The following is a 21,889-nucleotide window of genomic DNA, read 5'->3' as shown; positions in this document are numbered from 1 at the left end:
TTTATTTAGTCATTAAAAGTAATTAGTCACTAATTAGTAATTCGTAATTACCTCGTGATCAATTGTGTGTGACGTAATCCAGTGGTGACGTCACTAGTGTCACATAGGCAAAGTGGTAGAAATAACCGAGGAATGGAAACAACGATTACAAAGATGAAAGGCAAACAAACCGGATACAGCTGACGAGGCAGGGCGGAAAAGATTGGCCAGACACCCACAGGAAACGATTGCGTCCACATGGACCAGTGCACAGTATCTGTTGTGTGGTGTGTTGGACACTAGACCCATTTCAAGATTTTGACTAGTACTATCTACAACCAATGCGTTATGCCCGTAAACATTTCATACTTACTCTACTCTCGGTTACGGGAGAGGCATAGATTTTTTTTAACAGAGCTTGCTGCGTTGTCCTTAACTTACGCAGAACATCTTTGTCTGCCTCCACGTTTCTGCCCCGTAGGTGAGCACCGGTAAGATACAGCTGTTGTATACTGCTCGCTTGAAGGGTACGTTAAGTTATCTGCAGAGCACAGTAAAATTCTCCGCTTTAGAAAAGAATAAGGATTCTTAAATTTTGCAAGAAAGCGCCCTCTCAACTTAATATAATGTTAATTCCAGGTAAAGACAAGAGCTAAACATGAAGACTGCATTTGATGTTTCGCCAAGTAATCTGTGATAAATGACGGAAGCCAATTAACAGTTGGAAGAACAAAGGAGCATAGAGGATGCCTTTTTTGTTTTAAAGTGGAAGCTTTGCTGTACCAGTCAAATTAAGATGATCGGTGCCGCATTTTGACCTTTAAGTGGAGGAAGGTGGAGTGAAAGAAGAAAGGGAGAAAGAGGTGCCATAGTGGATGGAGGTCTCCGGAATAATTTCGACCACCTGGGGATCTTTAACGTGCATTGACCTCACACAGTACACAGGCGCCTTATGCGTTTTGCCTCCATGGAAATGCGGCCGCCGCGATCGGGTTCGAAACCTGGTACTTCAACTCGGCAGACAAACGCAGTAACCGCACCCAACGCAGCCTCCGCGGGGGGAAGGGGGGCTGCTTCTCCACTTGAAGGTCATATTGCGGCTCCGATGATCTTGACTCGACTAGGCCAGTAAAGCTTTGCCCAGTCGAGCCATGATCATCAAGGTAGCGTGTTTGTTTCTGTAATTTATTTCTTAAGCCTCTGAAGGTTGTATGTCATCTGTTTTTAGACGTCACTTATATCAGACCTGTTTGAAGAGTTGCTAGTGCACCCTTTATTAATTAAAGCAAAAATATTCAATAATAAAATCAAATTCGCGGTGTTTGGTGCATCGGTTCACGGCCTTTGTAACTGTAGCCAAAGCGCTGCTTTGTGAGATCATTAAATCCACTGAATAATCGCTAAACTTCCCAATGCATGATAGACAAGATTGAAAAAGTATACATTGTATGCGCATAACAAATGTTGACAAAATACAATCAGTAGGTGAGCAGGACATATTATTTCTACACAAAGCATAGAAAGTTAAACGTTGACTGAGGTTCTGTGAAGAACACACTCAAGCATAACTACAGGGTTCTAGCTTGAGAGAATACAACCCGCATATTTTGGAATATATTTTTTTTATGAAAATGTTACAGATGACGGTAGTTGACTCCGGATACTGCGGTCTGCCGAGTGCGCTAGGGCACAAAGAATACAGGTCTATTTACAATTTTGTTCGAGCTAGTTGGAATCCAACAGCGCAATAAAAGTTGTCTACTGCGTGTTTTCTTTCGTATTTTCTTTCGCCTTGGCCTTTCACCAGCCATGTTCATTCTTTTGCCACTTACCTACGACCTATCTTGTGTAAACAGGTATTAAGAAATAAAATTTGAAAGCTCTAAAATCAATACCTCGCACTTTTACACACATGTAAACAGATTAAATATAAATAACACATGTTCTATATTCAATGCCTTTATTATTTGGGCCTCAGAACAGATATAAAAAAGGTATAACAAAGCTGGTGTGTATGCTCCGAGAAACAACGTGGACTGTTATCCTTATCGCATGTTCATGATATACCTAATTACCCCGCACGGGCTATTTGCATACGAAAGTGGTATAATTATAAATCAATACTATGGTATTTCCAGCATTCTTCACTGACTTGCTCCGTGTAACTTGAGATAAAATTCACTGGTCGAAACTTTACACGTGCTCTTTTAATAGGAATTTTATTCTTTTTAAAAATCAGACCACCTCTCTCTATGTGCAGCCTGTCGGCGCCTTGGCATTGTTTAGCAGAATTTTCAAGCAGTTGAATAATTAGGTTTATGATTATGGCGCTTCACATCCCGAAGCAACTAAGGCTATGAATGACGCCGTAGTGGAGGGATCCGCATAATTTTGACCACCTGGAGTTCTTTAACGTGCACTGACATCGCACTGTAGGCAGGCCTCCAGCATTTAACCTTCATCGAAATGTGACTGCCGTGGTTGGGATCGAACCCGCGTCTTTCGGGTCAGCAACCGAGCACCATAGCCAATGAGCCACCGCGGCAGTGAAGTTCAATCACTGAACTTAACACTGAACCTGATTTCCTGATGGTAAATTTACTGCTCTATTAGTGAAAAGTAATTGCGAGGCTTTAATTTATGTTTAATCATTTTGGCAGGCATGCAATTCTTTTCGGAATGTGCCTAATTAACCTTGGTGGCAGGCCCCTCCTGCTCTGTCTGCTCCGACGCTTCACCTCCGCTGGTGAATGAAATGGCAAAAGATTAAACAAATAATGGACATAAAATGCATGACGGAAACGACAATTGTCTTAAAGTGACACCTAACGCAATCCTATGCAATTTGGGTTTTCAACAAAAATCGTTTCAATCTCTAATTCCGGGTTTATTGGCTTTTTTCCAAGAGCAAAGCGCACATATATTGCTGAAGAAGCTGCATTTAAAAATACACCCACCACCCGATCGACACTTGTGACGTGTATACCGTGGCAGACTCCGCGCCGACCGTTTTGAAGAGAATTGTGCTGTAATGTCGACTCTTTGATCCGCGTCAAAAACTGTCGGCGCATGCAGTCTGCTCACGGAATCGGCGAGCAGTGCGATACCTGTATTTGGCTTATGGGCCTTTTATTTCTTAACAAAAAGCTCTGTTTTCAATTAAGGTGGCGTCTTTGTCTAGACAATGTGGCAGCCTGTCAACCCAGGCCGACTTCAATTTTCCTCGGAGTTCCATTAAAGTTGGCAATCTGTTTCCCCCCGGACACGTGTCAGTCGATGGCAACAGCTTGATTGCACTACAGTGAACCATGCAACCATAAACAAAACAACTGTGCTTTGTTTTGCGCATAAGTCTCGGAAAGTAGAGCAGCGCTCCGGTTTTTTTTTTTTTTATGGCAGAGATAGCATGCGTCTGTAATTGAAAAAAAGCAAACAGTCATTGAAACCGAGTAACGCAAAGCTGAGTGTTTGAATTTTTTTTTATTTGAGGCATCGATCAAGAAAAAGAAGTGTAACCGGTTTTACCTGAAAAAAAAATGATTAAAAAATGAATGGAACACAACAACGAGACGCCGGTGAAACGCGGAAAGAAGATCGGACAAACTTTGTCTCAGCAAAGTTGGAAGGACACCGCAATGTGACATGTGGAGGTCTTGGGTTTGAATCCAACCGGCCGCATGCTGTTCTTTTTCCTGCTACTTTATAATGCATAATCTTTCAGGTAAAAAACAATGGTTGCACACTCTAATTTTTTATTCATCACCACTTCAAGTTAACGAAGAAGAAATTAACACACTTCCTGTTCCTCCTCTCAATTCCAATGACTGTTGGATACCTTGGGACGTGCGTTGTTTCAAAGCCCTCTATTGTCGGTTTTCGCCTGCTAATGCGTGTATAATTGTCCGCTTCTTTAGTTCTTCGTAATATTATGAACAGAAGCCCTCTATTAAGGCGACACATAATTTCCGCAAGGCCAGTACAACCAATAGGAAATATAGATAGATTCACAAGTAGAGCAAACTACAGTAGAGTCCACTTTCAGTGCCGCAGTTATAACGAAGAGGGAGGTGCTTGGTGATGGCAATTTTTTCTTATTGCGCAAGGGCATCTGCGGCCAAAGAGCGCCGAGGCACAAGGCTGTTTGTTGTACTCAAGGTGGGGTGAAAGACCTATTTAACAAGCAGTTCGCCCTAAACAAGCCGAGCAACATGGAGGGGAAAGCTCGTACCCATTGTATCACCTGTGGTTACACGGCGACACTGGGGATCGAACCACGAACTTCCCGCATGCGACGCGGATTTCAAAGGACTAGGCCACCGCGGCGGGCCACGAGGGCGATGTTGCCGTCAAAACATGTATTAAGGCTATGGCACTGCGTCCCAGGTACAACGAACAACTGGGGACGCACCGCCCTGTTATACCTAAAAAGGAGGCGGCGTGAATGCCCCCCGAAGTCTAAAACACACTCTTCCCGCCAGCGCCTAGCTCCCTTTATCTCCTGCGAAGAATGGGTCATTCCCCCTCCCCCTCCTCTAGAAAAAAAAGATGCCCAGGCTTAGCTTGGTTAAGCCAAGAATGCGTTGCATATTGCGCGGTCTTTTTGCGCGAGGTATTGCTTGGCGGCACTCGATTTTCTCAGCAGCTTTTCCTCCGTGACGTATGGATGGATGGATGGATAGGAGCGCCCCCTTTGAAACGGGGCGGTGGCAACCGCCACCATGCTCAGTCGTTCTTTCTTTTTGTTCTTTTTTGTTTTCTTTTTATTTTCTTATTTTTTGTTTTTTTCTGTTTTTTTTTCTTTTTACTGTGTTTGAAATTCTCACCAAGAATCGCCATCATCTTCACCTACGGTTTTTCCTCCGGCTGTCGTGACGTCACGTCACGTGGTTTGGTGGCTGCCCGGCCGCGCCCAAGGGCTGAACTGAGTGATTGCAATATGCTAGCATAAAAAGATAAAAAAGGCGGTATGGAAATTGCAGTGAACAGCGGGCCAAACGCCCTGTGAGACTACAGTTTCAATCTTGGAATACGTGCCTGCCGGCTGGGCAGAGCGTTGAACTGGAACGCAAAGCGTGATGAGAAGACGGGGAGAGCGTTGAAAGCGAAACTACATTCCACATGGCTGCTGATCCACCAATGGCAGCAATATGGGAAGTGTGAATACCTGTCGTGAGCTATGTGTGCTGGCCCATCCGGTCACGAGGCATGCGTCGCCTACCCAATCGGATCTCCGCCTTCTCCGCAACTGCTACTGTGCGCAGGTAGCGCGCAGATGGCAGTGAGCGTTCACTGCTCACTGCGGCAGCAGCGTTCACTGATCAATGAAAACCGAAATAAGACAGTAGGCGATGGCTTAGTTTAAAGCACTGGTTGCCACATGGCTTGCACGTGAATGCGGCTCTACCTCCCCGCGAAGACTGCTTCACGTACCCAGTAACCACGGCAACCAGTCGCTTCACTTTCAGTCCAATGCGCTGCTCGAGCACTTTGTACAAGTGCGGCGCATACTGGACATTCTGCGCTCCTATGCGCGGCGTGGGATCACCAGAAATTGTAGTCCACAACGCCTAGCATAATCGAGCTTTCAAAATTCTCGAAAGATGTACAGTCATTCCAAACAGACAGCTGGAAATTAATTACAACCAGGCACCTAACTACAGTATGTGAAGAGTAACTTTTAAAATCCACCTAAACTGCCGCTATTTAACTCTACTGTGCTGTTTTCTGACCGTGCTGGAAAAGAAATCAGTATACATGAAAAGCCTGTTCTAAATAATTGCTGGCTGGAGAAACTGAAACGATCATGACATACGTGGCTAAGAAATCCAAAACACACTAACGGCGGGCATAAAGTGCCGATTCGGAATGGTGGTGTTGGTGAGAAACTTTTGAATACAGAAGAGAGTTTGGGGGTCAGAAGACCTCGCTCTATGGTCGGTATCGTTAATCCGGGACACCATACGACGAAGCCCCTTCTCGCGTCCGCTTTACCAGAACCCTTTGGGACTTCAGTGCCGAGCAGTTCTGGAGGACAGTCTACTATGCCTCTTGTGTGGGTGCAGGGGAAGATGCGGATTTTGAGTACATGCCCACACCATGTGACAGATATCTTAGATCTCACCACAGTGCGGGAAGCGCCCATCTAAATTCCGATCAAAGTGTTTGGCCAGCGCCTCCTCTATTTTTACAATGCCAGCCGCATCGCCCGCTTCGCAATGGGAGCCGTCGGTACACCTCACTTCAGTTAGTTGCCGCGCTGCGGCGCTAGCCAGATGGTAGCACTGCTTGCGTCATGCTTGCGTATGGGCGCGCGGTGGTGATAGCGCTGTCCTACTCCTACTCCTGGCGTCTGTCAGGTTGTCGCTGTCTACCCCTTCTTGTGTAGCTCTCGCTTCATCCGTGGCGCGGCGCTTTTTCCAACGGCAATCGGCTGGAGCGGCAGCTTTGCTCGCCGTTTGCAGAGGTGGCCTGTGGCGATCGCTCCGCCTATCCCTTGAGGATGGCGGCTGGCATACTTTATGCGCTCTTTGAGGTACTTGCGCTACTTATTGCTGATCCTTGCCAGACGAGTAGAGTGTTATAAGTTTTAAGGCTCGTCCGTTTCGTGGCACCATTGGTAACGAAAATTGTTTTGCGCGGGTAAATGATGTGGTCCACGAAGCTGACGAGGTGTCCTCGCAGCAGCAGTAAAATGGCATCGGATAATTATCTGCAGCAGGGCTGCTGCTTTCACTTTTGTGTGAAGGGTGGGCAATTTTAAGCTCATTTAAGTGGAGCTGAGGAACTTCGCTGCACAGACAGTACAAAAGAAGTTGACGTTTACGTGCATTTATTCACATATATTTACAACAATTTGCAGTAATAGCATATACAACTCTTTGTATTTATAGCCATTTACATTTTTAGAATTAGTGTCTATATGCTTGTATTAGCATGTATTTACAGCCTTAAGAAGTTTGCATCGTAGCGCAACCACTTTTGTACGCACGAGGAGGACAAATCATCTCGTGCGCGAGCGGAGCTCAACAACAGTCAAAACACACCTAACGCCCGGGTGGAGACGTCAGTTCGTACGCCCTCATGTGTTTCGTCGCCCTCTCTTGCGGCGCCGAACGACAACGCCGGCAGAAGAGACGCTGACGCGGCGCCGAAGAAATTCTGCCTTGCGGTTCGGCCTTTACGGTGACTGCCCCTGAACACGTGCTGAAGAGGTCTTGATTTCCGTTTTATCTGCCTCCTTTTCTTCAGGTGCTTTTCTTTGTTTTGCATTGTTTTATTAGCGCCTGCTTGCAGTCAGGACCAGGCAGAACTTCCGATATGCTTTGGCAACAGCTGCTGCGCCGTATATTTGCGAATGAAGTTCATTTTTCGCTTTTCAAAACAATCGTAGCAGCCGGCTGCCCAGGACAGAGAATAATCTTTATCTAGTCGTCGTAACAATGACAGCTTATCCTGACAAAAGTACAGTTACGTCTTGAAAGCTATTGCTGTCTGGTAGTCTTGAAAAATGCCTTGACGTGAAGATTTACCGTCCCTTCTTCATTTCCTTCTCCAATTTTCCGTACTGAACACAATAGAATCCAAAGCCAAAATAGCATAACTTATTACTAAATACGTTTACCATCTGATTTCATATTTTCGCCAAGCAGTTTCAGTTCCTCTCCCGGAATGTTTCAGCGTTTTAGCTTAGCTAAAATACCGACATGATTCGGCAAAGCCGCCACAGCCTTCCGTTGCAATGGCAACGCCGCTGCGCCGCACTGTCTGTGACTCCTTTTAAAACCAGCGCCTGCAGCGGCTTCGCGATGACCAGCGCTTCACGGTGAGCAGCGCCACGAACAGCGCGCTCAACATGGCGCTCAATGACGCGTCCATACCTGACAGGCAGCCTGATGGTCATGAAGGATGCAGAGCGCCGCCTCACGGAAAAAGATAGAAATGATAACAAAGTGGCCTCGTCCGCTTTCCGTTGTCTGGCGCCACCCAGGTGGTCCTCTCCCCCACAGACGCACAGCAGGCGCGAAGGCTAGCCGACGGGGGAGAGTAGGAAAGGAGGACAGGAGAGGGTTTTGGACGGTCGGATCGGCCGTACTCGGCAGGCATTGTAAAAATAGAGGAGGCGCTGGTTTGGCGATGGCAAGGCAGAGAAGAGTTCCTGTCTGCTGGCGCCGCACAGTTCGCTCATCCTCCTTACTCAACCCTTTGGCAGGTGCCGGGTAGAGGCGGTGGCTGTCGCAGTAATGAATTAAGAGTTCACGGAACCGTAGAAGCGGTTTGTGAGGTTCTGAGCCAGGAGAGCTAGGATGAGGAGCCTGGTGTTTCAGCGCTCGGACGGCCGCATCAGCGGCCTCATTGCCTCATTGCCGCGCTTGTCATCTGCCTTCATGTGAAGTGATGCCCATGTTACGCGGGAGCAGAGCGACCCAGAGCATATGGCGCCACAGCACCGGGATGTTCTCCGTCCCCTCTAGTATGCATGTGTGTTGGATGTGTAAGCGGTTTAGCAGGCGGCACCCAGGAGCCGTCTGCAAGAGCCGCGTGTATTGGTTCACGAGGTGGGCCTTCCGCTGCTCCTGATAGGAGTTTAACACCCCCAACGCCTTCAGTTTGGCGTTGGAAGGAGCCACCGGGAGGTCCAGTTCTCGCTTTGTTGCCTTCCTGACGATGGTGTCAATGCGCCACTCTTCTTGTTTGGTGGTGCGTAGGTACGGCACGGCGTAGAAGATCCGGCTGGTCACAAAGGCATGGGTGAGCCGTAGCGCGTCCCTGCTCCGCAGACCACCCCTCCTGTTGGAAACGCGGTGGACCATGCGCCCTACCTGTCCATCTATGCGCTTGAGTTTCGCTATAGTAGAGTCAGGCCTAAGCCTCTTATTGATGAACAGACCGAGGATCCTGAGCTCTGCCACTTCTCTGATGGGACCACCCGACAGAGAGATGTGTAGAGACGTGTTGTCCTTGTGATTTGCCCTACATGTAGAAGCTTTGATTTTGCGGGAGCACATTGGAGACCACAGCCGGCAGCATATGCATTGACTATGGGGGCGACCTGCTGATGGCGGTCCTCCATCTCCCCAAGGCTGCCCTCGGTGGTCCAGATTGTAATATCGTCTGCGTAGAGCGCGTGATTTATGCCCTCCACCTGTGTCAGTTGGAAGGAGAGGTGTATCATGGCGATGTTGAAAAGGAGTGGTGATAACACCGCCCCCCTATCACTGCTACTGCTCAAAAATTCAGAGGAGTGCGTACATCAAGATGCAACTGAACTCATAATACGGCCTCTGCCTGCATTTCAACAGTCATACCATATTTTGCTCAAGATTTTATGGCTACGAATTTCGCTGAAGGAATCGCCCGTGGTGTTTAACGCAAATTTAAAAAAAAATTAGCTGCGTTAGACGGTAAGCTATCGGGTAACAGGAGAGTGGTTTCAGCGTTCTTGGGGCCTTAACCACAACACACATTTCTGCACAAGTAAACAGGAATGCTTTTAGCTGGTGCGAGATTAATGGTGTGCAGAAATTTCTCTAAAATTTCGACACACTTGCGGCCGTTGCCACCGGCACTTATATAAACTTGTGAGGCAGCAGGTGCAGGTGCAGGATGTAATCTTCATGAATGAGATTCCGGTTTGCGCAGCGTCGCCGTTAACGAAAAAGATGATTTAATCAGCATTCATTCGCCCAGTCGTTTACTGTCGTAAGGGGCTTCTCTTGTGTAAGAAAGCATAAGAAATATTGTGCAATGTAACCTGGCGCCTGTTTGCGCTAGCATAAAAATTTGCAGTTTCCTATGCGAGAGCCTTGATTGATCAATATTTCCTGCATGATAGGAAACAATATAGGATGGTTTTAGACTGAGAAAGAAGTGGATTGAAGTATGAAATAGCTCTGTTTCTTTCAGGATATTTCGTCAATAGATACAATAGTTGACAGCGAGAAAGTTTAAATAACATTTTAGAATAGTTGTGAGAAATTTTTATTTTTTTGTGATTTATTCATTCTTCTCTATAGCAAGATCACTTTTGTTCTCAAAAGAATTCTCGCCCTTCCCTCCCTTTGTTGTTCTAGTAAGAGCTATGTGCAGCGAAAGTAGTCATTACATGCATCATATGCATAATGTGCTCGGGGCGCTTTTTCTCGTCTTCATCACTGCGAAATATATCTGCTTTTTTTCTCCTTTACTGTGAAATCCTAACTTGACTGGAAGCTTTCACTCGTCATTATGACGGTTCTCATGGACTGGTAGGCTATCAGAAAGTAACGTTACATCTACAGAGGTTACCAGCTGTTTACCTTTTCTCTTCGCCCGAATGCCTGATAAATCGCCAGGGACTTTTTCTGAATAAAACTCAGCTTGATTACAAACGCCAGCAATGGTTAGTTGCAGTCTTCAGTGTCTACAATTCGGCATTTGGCACACCGTGGCGGCTCAGTGGTTAGAATGCTCGGCTACTGAGCCGGAATAACCGGGGTACGAACACAACCGCTGCGGCCGCATTTCAATGGAGGCCTAACGCAAAGTGCACCCGAGTGCTGTGCGATATCAGTGTACGTTAGAGGTCCCCGCGTGGTAGAAATTATTCCGGAGCCCTCCACTGCGGCGCCTCTTTCTCTCTTTCCTTTTTCACTCCCAAGTTCCTCCCCTTCCTTACGGTGCGGTTCGGGTGTCCAGAAAAACATGGGAGACAATCACTGCGCCATTTTCTTTTCTCAGAAACCAATTTTCATTTTCAACTTTTAAGCTTAAAAGCAGAGTAACCAATGGAAGGAGCTTGTATTCTATACCAAAATAAATCAAACATCTATCATACCAAGGCCTCTCATCGCCACGTTGAAGAGAAAAGGTGCAATGAGAGGTCTTGGCATGCTAGCAGATTAAATGAGCTGGAGGGGATAATCACGAGGACGATATCAACCTCTGGGTCAACCGAGGGAGTGATACGCACAAGGAAGAGCGGTTACAGGTCGCAACCGACATTTGTTGAGTATGGAGCCAAAAGAAGGCTCGCGTGTTCGCCGTCAAAATCAGAACTTTTTGTATATAACCTGTATAGTAAATTCCGGTGTAAACAACGCGAGGGTATTAAAATAAAGGTGGCGGACACACAGGTGCCAAAGGTGGATAAAATAAGAATCTCGGGTTTAATCATCTAATCACACTGATACGACAGGGAGGCCCTTACCGAGTTAGAGCATTCCGCGATGCAAACTCTAAGCCTCATAAAAGAAATCGCGGTTAAAGTTAGGGGATTGAAAGGAAGGAACTTCCTGAGACTAATACAGGCGTGCGTAATTAGTAGAATTAGTCACGCGACCCCCTACTTAGATATAAAGACAGGGGTAAAATAGATGTCATTATTCAGAAGTGTATAAAAGGCATTAGGGCTACCCATAGTTACCACGACGGCGCGACTGCTTGGGTTAGGGGTACATAACACGTGAACGGAACTAGTGGAGGCGTTGCGCGCCTCTCAAATAGAGAAACACAGCACATCGAAAACAGGCAGGGTAATCCAAGCAAAAGTTGGAATAAATCCCGTAAGAGGGATCATAACTAAAGTTGCAATCGACAAGGAACGAAGGGTCCCACTTTACCGAAAAATATGCGCCCGGAGTTAAAAGTAGAACGCATGGCAAAGAGAGCCGAGGCTCCAGAGCTGAGGTTCGGTAATATGGAGACAGCGGACGTAGCCTATGTTTATGCGGCGGGTGGCAGGACGGGAGCGGCAGTAGCTTCGGTCGTCAACGGCCGTGGGGCGCCAGTCTCCGGGGCAGTCATCCGGGAGCCCACCATAGAGACTGCGGAGGAAGCTAATATAGCACTCGCCTGCATAGGAACAAAAGCAAACTTTGCAGTAAGCGACAGTAAGACTGCCATTCGAAATTTTGGACGAGGAAGGATATCGCCAGAAGCGGCCAAGATCCTTAGCCAACAACCGCAATATAGGGACTTTAAGTTAATTTGGACACCCGCACACGCCGCCATCCCCGGTAACGAGGCGGCTCACGAGCTAGCCCGAGTTCTCTACTTCCGGTAGCCGTAGAGCCTCACGAGCACTGGGGGAAAGAGGAGCGTCTGCAAAATTACGGGAAAATTATTGGCCATTGTAAATTGAAACGTAGGCTGGTGCCCCCACCAGACTCCAAATTAAATAATAGAGAAGCTGTCGCGTCGAGGAGGCTACAAATTATTACATTTATGAACCCGGTATGGGCGTACCACGCGTACCCACACCTGAGGTCGCATGGTAGATGCGCACACTCTGGTTCGAGAGGAACCCTCGACCACATCTTCTGGGAGTGCCCAAATTCTCTCAGGGCGGTCAAAGATGTTGGCAGCAAAGAAGACTGGCAGACCATGCTAAGAAGCCCAGACCCTGAGCTTCAGCACACTCCCATCCATCTGGTGGAAGAGGCCGCTACCAGCCAAGGACTGCCAGCCAGCCCGTAACCCTAGACGCGCAACTCCTCGTCTCCCAGGTCTGCGTGCCGGGGGCGGAGATAAACGTCTTTCATTTCATGATGGAAATAAAATTTGTTCAGTCAATCAATCTAGCATGCCAAGTTTGTGATGGGATACATGCGTGTACCCGAAATGCTGAAAATGAAATGTCTAATGTTGACACAAAATTTCTCCTTTATTACATCATAGCCATACCCATTATGGAGCCCCAATGGTGGCTCAGTTGCATTGTCGTTCGACTGCTGATCGCAAGGACACGGGTAAAATCCTGGCCGTGGAGGGTGTATTCTGATGGAGACGAATTAAGAAAGCGCTCTGTGCTGTGCGATGAAACATTGTTGAAGCCCAGCCGATCTAAATAATGCGGAAACCTCCCCTTTACGGCATATCGCATAAGCCATGTGTCACTTGAGAAAATTAATCTACACCATTTTAAACTAAATTATGTAATATCTATTCATTGCTAGCGCTTTGTCACAGTATCGTACTGTTGTGAGGGTCTTCCTTCATGTTACAACGACGCAAAAATTTCCCACTGCGCAAGAAGACACTTGAATAAGAACACTTTTTCCAGGCCTGCGCTTCTTGTCTCTCTCTTACCGATGCGAGCCGGAAAGAATAGCTCCTCTGCTACGGATCTTATCGAAATCATTAAATATGCATTTGAGAGGGGCGTCTGTGCGCAAAGTTGAACATAGAATATATGATGCTGCCAACTGCTGAATAAAGGTCGACAACTTGCCAAGTAAGGATGTCCAGCATTATATTAGCCCACGGAGCACAAGGGATTTTTTGCAGGAAATCTACAAAATATTCTGCAACATCACTGAGGAAATTAGGAGCGAGTAGTAGGAAAAAATATGGTAAAGGAAGAGATATGTGAAACACGAGCAATAATTCAAAATTGCTGGTCGGGACAAAATTCTTTCTTGCTGATCGCGACAGAATTCGCTGCTTTCCGAGCCTCACTGAAGGTACCAGACATGTTCTCAATGAATTCGGGCCCCCACCAGTGTAGTGGATCGAGTTTTTTCCGAGACGGCCCTGGCGAATCTTGACGCTGCACTGCGGAGTAGCCCAAAGCTCCTCACGCGAGCAAGTGATTGTTGTTTTTTTTTTAGTGATGAAAGCTTAGGGTAATGAACTTTTTAACCATGAATACTTATTTACGACATAGCAGTGCATGAAACGTATATTCGAGATCTCTTATTCTTCTATTTTATGTTTGAATTTATTCATTATTCTTGCGATTTCAATCCGACAGCATTAGATGGTCGTCCTGTCAAAGCACCCGGTTTCTACGTAGCGAAATTCCCTGATTGGTCGAGTGGGTAGTGTTGTGAACAGCGCCACAAACTAAAAATCAGTGCGCTAGGATGTTAGATTACCTTCCATTACATTATAGTATAGGATTATACTCACCCGGCCGACCGACTCTACCGCCTCAATCCACCCGCTAATACAAAATAATCCACCTTACTCCAATGACTAATTCCAAATAATCCCACTTAATTCATTTTCTGCTGTTTACTTTAAACATTTGGTAGGTGGTTTGGAATATTTGTGGTTGGGTAACTTCGAAATGCTGTCCCATTTCCTTTAAGAATGTGGTTAAGTAGGAAACATTTTAATTGTCCGGGTCTCTTAAATTTTGCCACTCAAGCAACTTTTTTCTTCGTGAGTAATTTTTATACCCTTTTTTCGTTACGTAATTAAAAATAGGAATGTTTTAGCTGCTTAATGATATGAAGGAGTAGATCAAAATTTTCATATTTTTGTGTAAATAAATATGTCTAGGGAATTACCCTGAAACTGCATTTTTCGCGCTGTAAGGAAAGAGTTAATATGGCTGAAATCGCTTTCAAGAAGCCGCATTTATCAATTTTTTCTTTCATGCTAATTTCGCTTATAAATTCCTTCGCTCTCTCTTGGTCGATAAAAGGTTGAGCAAAGACTAATAGCCGACAGCACATGGGCAATTTCGCTTTGGCGCGGTCGATATGCGGCCAGGAACTAAACGAATGGAGCATACAAACACATTAATTACGATTGCATGCAAAGCACGGGCCGGCATGACATGTGTGCATGTTTTCAACGGCGGGACAGGCTAGGACAAATACGAAAGCCGCTTAGTGATGAGTTTCCCGTGTTTGACCCGGGGAACACTGCCGTCAACGTTACGACAGCTCGGCAGGGAATGCACGCCACAGAAGCTGCACGAAGCTCTAAGCAAGTTTCGCCCTTTCCGTGTCACGTGTCAGTGTCTCATCACCGCAGCGATGACGAGGGCGATAGAAGACGTAATACCCGGTGGACAAAAACGAACAGCGGCCGTTACAGGAGCGTTCTTATTTATTCTTGCTTCTGCGTAGAAGATTCTCGTTTCCTCCCGCAGAACAGACGCATCTCCTAACTATGGTCCCCTTAAGGAGCATCCAGCTCCGCTCGAGCAGTTCATACGTACACGAGGCAAGCTGCAGCGACTGCCTGCACATGTCAGGCGGACGTCGTAGGAAATGAGATGCATAAGCTCCCGTCATCCTTTTCCCGGTAGCACCTGCTATGACAAGGATTCTTTCCTCATCACCGCACGCGCTCATTGCATCGACCTTTAACTAGCCTCTGAAAGATCGTTGGCTCATTCTGGTTTTCATTGCAATTAGGGCATTCTCGGAAGGGAAACCTAATACTAAGTTGAGGTTCAAGTGCTGGTATCTATCTTCATAGTTGCTTTTATAAACGAGATACGCTTTCTTGCTTAATAATGCAGAACGTCATTAGTTTTTTTACACTGCACCCTCTTTAGAAATTAGAAAATGTGCAGTTTTTACATCTTCCTGAGGTGAAAATTTATTCGATATAAATTTTCTTTTAAACCTGTGAAACCTGCGGTCTGTGCATGTGGAGCGTGCAACAAGGCGGACAGTATTTGCTCATAAATTGTCATTAAATAATAATTACTTGTATCAAAATTTAATAATAAACACTTATTTTTGATGGAAAATTTCCAGCGCACACAGGACAAGGACGAAGAAGAGAACACCAGAAGCGGTGGAGTAGTCAAGCTGATGATGATGATGACGACTCATCAAGGCGGCCAATTCGCACTCAACAGTGTTAGCAGATAGAGCTAAAATTCATGGGATACAAACCTCTCATTTAGCTGTCTTCCTTAAGTGGACTAGAATGAAGAACCGAGCGGAGGAAGGTGCAGAGAACGAGGTTTTCGCTCACCCCCCTATAACCGCATTGTATGCGGCTGGTGGTCTGTTTCGATTAGTATCCTAATAACACATAATGATTCCATAAGTAAAATTAAATACGATGTTGATGAGAAATAATAACCGAGGGTCTGGCTTTCGCATGCAATGTTAATAGAAAAATGGCAAGGCCGTCTACAAGTGAGTGCCTGATTACCATGCATATGAGCTTGCCGAAATGTTGCATTAGCGGACGAAAAATGGGATGTTGCATCTGCTTCTAAAGGGCCCTTAAGGATAATGTGAATTTTGCCTGTGCTAATAGACTGCCGCGTTCCCATGACAAAGATGCTACCGTAAGCGGAGCTTTTAGAAGCTAGAAAAGATAATAAAAAAATGAAACCATTGTGTCTTCACACCCGGCCCTTATTACAAGCGGAACGCAGTGCGTCGGCAGAGACATCTAAAACGTGCCTCTCAGTCCAGGGCAACTCCCCATTAATTTCAAAACGGCTATCATGGAGGCATTTTTGGTACGCACGTCACAAATTTCGATCGAATGGCGGAAAAAGTTTGTGACAAAGTTTCTGGACAATCTGAGGCTAAAAACAGCGCTAACGGGGACGAAGCAAAGAGAGGGACACGACGCTGACTATCAACCAAGTTTTATTGCACGTTCACCGGTTAAATACCTCTAGTTCGTGCAAAAAAAAAGGAAGAAAGAAAAGAAGAAAAATAGACAGAGGGAAGGCGGGATATACAAGAAACCACGTGGCATGAGATTATGCATAGCTCTCTCTGCTTCGTCCCCGTTAGCGCTGTTTTTAGCCTCAGATCATGCACCAACCAGCCCAAATTTCCACCCTTTTGAAGTACTTTTCTAGATAATAAATGCGCCGAGAAACTTCGCCCAAAACTTTGCTTCTGGAGAAACGTCAACACAGGCAGAAAGCCTAACAGAACTAATTTCTATAAATAAAAGTGACAGAATTGCTCCTAATGTCCTGCACTCTCCCAGTTGTTTGTTATTTTTACGCTGGTTCGGTTTTACAAGCTTTTCAGTACTACTACACCGGCCTCCGGTTTTTGATTACTTATTTCATACGTCCGGAAAAAATATTCACGTGACGAAACTCATTATTGCCCATAAAATGGGATGTGTGATTGCTGAACCGCACTGCGGAGATCAGCATAGAAGTTATTGGAGAGTTCGCTCATTCAGTTTTCGTTTAAGCTTCGAGAAACGAACACCTGATACGGTTCATTATTGCTCTTTATGCGCGCATGTTGGGTGCCTTCCCCAGCACAGGAGTGAGATTATCCACATATTGCAGTCGATTATTTTTCAAGTTACTTAGGCGTAAAGAACGTTAGTAGAAATATTGTTGTATCCTAGTGCACCGACATATTCTAATATATTTTGGGAATCAGGGCTTTAGAGCTGGTTCCATGATGGCCTTTCTGCACAGCCGCACAAACGGGCGCCGAAAGAACGATGTATAGCTTTCCTTTGTAGCTGTATGGCTGCGCTTGGGTGGATGTCAATGAGTAATTACTCCCTTATTAAGAACGACGTCATGATAAACTTTCATAAAATGGTGGTAATAAATACTTATTACAGTGAAGAAGATCAAACTTGAAAACTGTACAGATTACTATAAATGTAGACAGTGTCACGTGTTACGAATGAATACACAGCAGTTCGTTTTCGAGAAATGGAATACCGAAGCGATACCGCGGTCAGTTTAAGATCTCTTTTTACGAGCGCTGAAAGGCGTTATAGCTCCTGTAGTGTGTTTAAGGCAACAAGCGACGTTTTATGAATATGACGCCCACAATAAATTTATGAATATGACACCCACAGTAAAAAGGCAGAATGGTCGCGAGAAAACTTGGTTGGACTCCGTTTACGCTGCGACGCAGATGGTTGGCCTTCGGCATATAAGATTTGTGAGCATAGCGTAACCTATGAAGAGTTTTCTTGCATGCCGCCGCACGCTATCAATAAACGTGGAAGACCACACTGGATGATGCGGCATATTCTCAACGCTTGCTGGCTGTTATGGCAACAGTACCGAACATCGATAATATGGGAAGTCAGAAAAAAAAGCTCCTTTTGACACAGAGCTCTAGCCTATGCAGACCGCGCGAAAGGCTAGCCCGTGAAGGTTCAGGTTTTGATTCCTTGAGGCTGGTATTTAATTCGAGAGAGGCAATTCATCAGAAACCGTAAATTCAAAAACTGCAAACAATCAATCTTTAAATTTGGAAATAGCAAAATTTTACTCTTTATATCCTGCGAACGCTTCGTGTCTACTTGACTATGAGAAGTTTCACAATTTCAGTGTGTCTTCTGTTTTGCTTTTCTGCAGGCGTTTCTGCTCCGCAATGTTGAAAGAGTTAGCCTTTCAGCATGCCTGTTTAGGCCGCGGCCCTACTGTTGGGGCTGTGCTCTTTGAATTAACAAAGGCAGCGAGGATAGTTGTTTCTTCCGCTTGTCGTTCATTTTCGCGCCTCATCACCACGCTGCGACAGCCTTGGCATAGCCATCGCTGACGAAAACTACCACTGAAAAATGATCCGTAAATGAAAGGAAGGGTGGCACTTGACGTTCACTTAAAATTTGGTGCTTTCTACCTTTCTGTCCTGAAGGCAATCGGAAAAGGCGCTCCGCTAGAGAAAGCACAGGCTTTCTTCCCCCGTGACTGCGACCAATTAGTGCTGATGCAGGCTTCGTGCTTAGCGAGCTCCCCGATATCGTGTTCCGCGTGTCGTGCGCGTCATGGCACTTCACGGTCTCTCAGGCGGCTTTACTATTAGGTGTTACCGCCTTTCCCTCAGGATGCCACAGTCTTACCTCTCTCGCGCAGGGACATACTTTCAGGACCATCGCGCGTGTTTTCCCATAACCGTTTAGACCTCTCGCGTGTGTAACCTGATCACAAATTTCTTCCGCGAGTTTTTGGTGCTCGAAGTGGGAAGACTTCTCATTTCTTTCCGCGGGCCTTGTACCTTCACCTTTATACCAACCGCTAGTTCCACTGAGTCTCGAGCCAGGTTTTCAAACTATTTTCTTTTACCCTATACGCCCGTTTCGATTTTCTGTGCCTAGTGTGTTCCGAGTGCGTCGCCTCATCAGATCTAGTCCCGTCCAGTTTTGTATTCGCACCATGGAAACCTTCTTGAAATTGAAATCAGGCAGTCTTTTTACCATCGCAGCATATTTCCAACACTCCTGAATCGACCGAGTGTTGACATCTGAGGACAGCATTAGCACATTTCCTTTCTTGTGCCCTCTTCTCCAGTTTTCCCTTGACCGGTCTTCGCCACAATGAGCTGCTTCGGGCCGCGTCGCTCAACTACCCCTTGTATCTCCTTTTCTGTTTCATTGGAGCTAAGAAGCGAAACGCGATAAATGTCGGCGTCTTTGACAGGTTCGCACTGTCACCATGCCATTTTCGCCCATGTGGTATCCTCTTTGCCGCTTACACTCTGGTCACACTGATCTATGCTGTTTCCTCTGCAGCTGTCAAGGCTCTCCGCCGTTTCCAATTCGGAATTCGCATCTTTTGGGGACTTTTCAATTTCTTTCCCTTCTCGTTGTATGCGTAAACGAACTCCCAGCTCACCCCGCTTTGAATTCCCAACACAGCTATAGGCTCTCTTCTCATTTGTGCATCACTCTCCGGAATGTGCACTTCTCTTTTACCGCCGCACCGGTCGGACTTGTGTCATTTCTCCTGTGGGGACGCCGCTTTCCATCTGGACTACTGTCTCAGTAGTTGCCAGTCCTATCTATGCAGAAGTAGCATTATTCCTTTCTTTTACCGAAATTTTGTCTTCTGCGGAGCAAAATCGTGCCATCAGCTCACTGAGTGGAGCTCCTAGGCTTGTTGTTTACACAGTGCTGCGAGTGCTGTTGTCAGCTTGGCTTGTTAAATACGCCTCGGCGAGAATTACAAAGCCCGGAAAAGAGCACTTTTACCTTTCACGTAGTTGTTGGCAGCTGCTTCGGACAGGTGGGCTAGTACACGGCCGGCATCACCGGAGAGGACTGCCGGGAACATCACTGGTCACTCGCCCTAGTATAGGCTCTTCAGTACAAATGCCATCCCAACTTTCTCAAAAACATCCGAACCTTCCGACTGTTTTGCGCTCTTAAACGATATCGCATTCTTTGCCACCTTAGCGAGCGAGTTTTACGCGTGAGTTCCCATACCTGTGGTTCCTCTCGGGCTGGCTTTTTCTTCAACTTGTCTTGAATGTGTTTTTGAAAAAAATAAGCAAAACGTTGACGGGTCTGGAAGGAACAGACACCACACGCGCAGTGCTTTTGTTGCGTGTTCTTTCTAGACACGTTTTATTTTTTGCCCTGTTTTTTTACGGTATGGTATAAATATAGCTCAAATGTCGGCTCTTCAACGGAATACCGTCCCAACTTTCGGGTATATCTTCCGCGTTTGAACCGCTGACCGAAATGCACGCTCTGGTTCAGCTGGCTAGCTCTCTTCTTTTTGCCGCTGCTGTTTCGTGCAGGGACAAGAAGTTTTGTCTCTCCCTCCCACCAGCGAGATTAGAACGACTGGTCATCACATTGTATCCGCCACCTTTTCTTGCGCAAACAAAGGAAAGATGCCGCCGCTGTCGCCGCCGTGATTCTGTGTATCGGAATTCGGCACCCCTTAATGCCTGCTGGCGGACTCATCCGTCAGCTCACTGGAACGCCAGCGTGAAAATCCCGCTTGAGGTGCGGATCATAAGAGTACACACTAACTCACGCTTGCCTCATTACACTCAGACTCTTTATGCGATAATGGAAGCCCCACCGGAGCAAAAATGCTTGGAGCGACCATCTGGCGTTATCCAGAAAAAAGCTGACTGACCGGCGGGCTGTGCCGACAGCAGTGACATGAGCGGAGCCATAAGTCGCATTCACTGGAGGGACATGATGCCCCAGACCAGGTAATGTCATTGGCTAGACGTAAGCGACTTCAGTAGACCGGATAGGATGTCATCAGACCAGGTTCTTAGTGGAAAGCCTTTGCCTACCTACCACGGCAGTCAGCATGTGGTTTGCGGGAAAAACAACTTTGCTGTCACAGGACCCTGAAGTCCCTTCCTGAAAAAGCAACAACAGCTTCGAGTGGTATCGCATTGCCAGTACAAAATGGAATAAGGTGTCCTTGTGTTTTTTTTTTAACCATTCACTATGCTATGCAATAAAGCTATGACTGACACCGTGCAAAAGAGGGCTTTAAACAACTTTACTATCTTGCCCGTTGCTCGGTATTGCTCTCTTGAAATGATGTTATTCATTGCTAAGACCAAAAGCGCTGCTTGTGCCATCTGTGGCTATCATGACAGAGTAGGATATACACTTGGTGAAAGAGATGGAAGGCAAACACTACGCTATGCTGTATACCACCTCGACATTCGCCTGCTGACGGAGAGCAATATCAACCGAGAGTGGCGAACGACAGTCAAATCAAAAGATACTCCAGACACCTCAGATTTCTGAGGATGTCATCCTGTTTTCAGGACAGGCTCTAACATAGTAACGTGCATGTTTTAACTGATGTCCTTCCTCGGTACGTCATGATTGTTTTCCCCTTATTTTTTGCCCTTTATATCCCCATTTATCATTCCTCGGTGCTGTCGAGCCAACTGGAACATTCTTCTGGTTAGCCTCCTCTTCTTTCTTTTCGCTCTCTCTCTCTCTAACTGTCTTTGCAATATGTTACGTGGTTCTGATTTTACAGTTTTTGGGCTTAACTATGACGCCTGAGAACATTCTTCCCAATGCTGCCCGAAATAACTAAGCGACTTATCATTTCCCATTGAATAACTATGATGCTTTACACGGGCACAGTATTCACCAGCAATATACTGCCCACTTGCATGGGCATCACAAAGAAAGTTGTGATTCCATAGCATTATCGTAAAAACAAAGCAAAATATTCCTCTCATTCTGTAGAGAAAATCATGTAAGGGCTTTTCTCATCCATACAACACGTCATGCACGTCATATGGTCTGCACGCTTGGAGACTTACCAGAGGCATGACTTGCAGCATTTCATATCATTAAGACATCGACAACAGGGACCATCGCTGATTCATATACGGCTTTGCTAGTACTATTGCAAAGGGGCATTTCCATAAGAAAGAGTAGCCGGCGTGTAGTAGCAGTAAATTTATCAGCGATCTATAGAATGCGGCCATTTGGACCTGTGGCATAAGTCAAATAT

The sequence above is a fragment of the Amblyomma mixtum genome, chromosome 1, assembly GCF_055824585.1.
Source record: "Amblyomma mixtum isolate Tamu chromosome 1, ASM5582458v1, whole genome shotgun sequence".
In the NCBI taxonomy this organism is placed as follows: Eukaryota; Metazoa; Arthropoda; class Arachnida; order Ixodida; family Ixodidae; genus Amblyomma; species Amblyomma mixtum.
The sequence above is the reverse complement of the archived record's forward strand: the minus strand, read 5'-3'. Positions refer to the sequence as shown.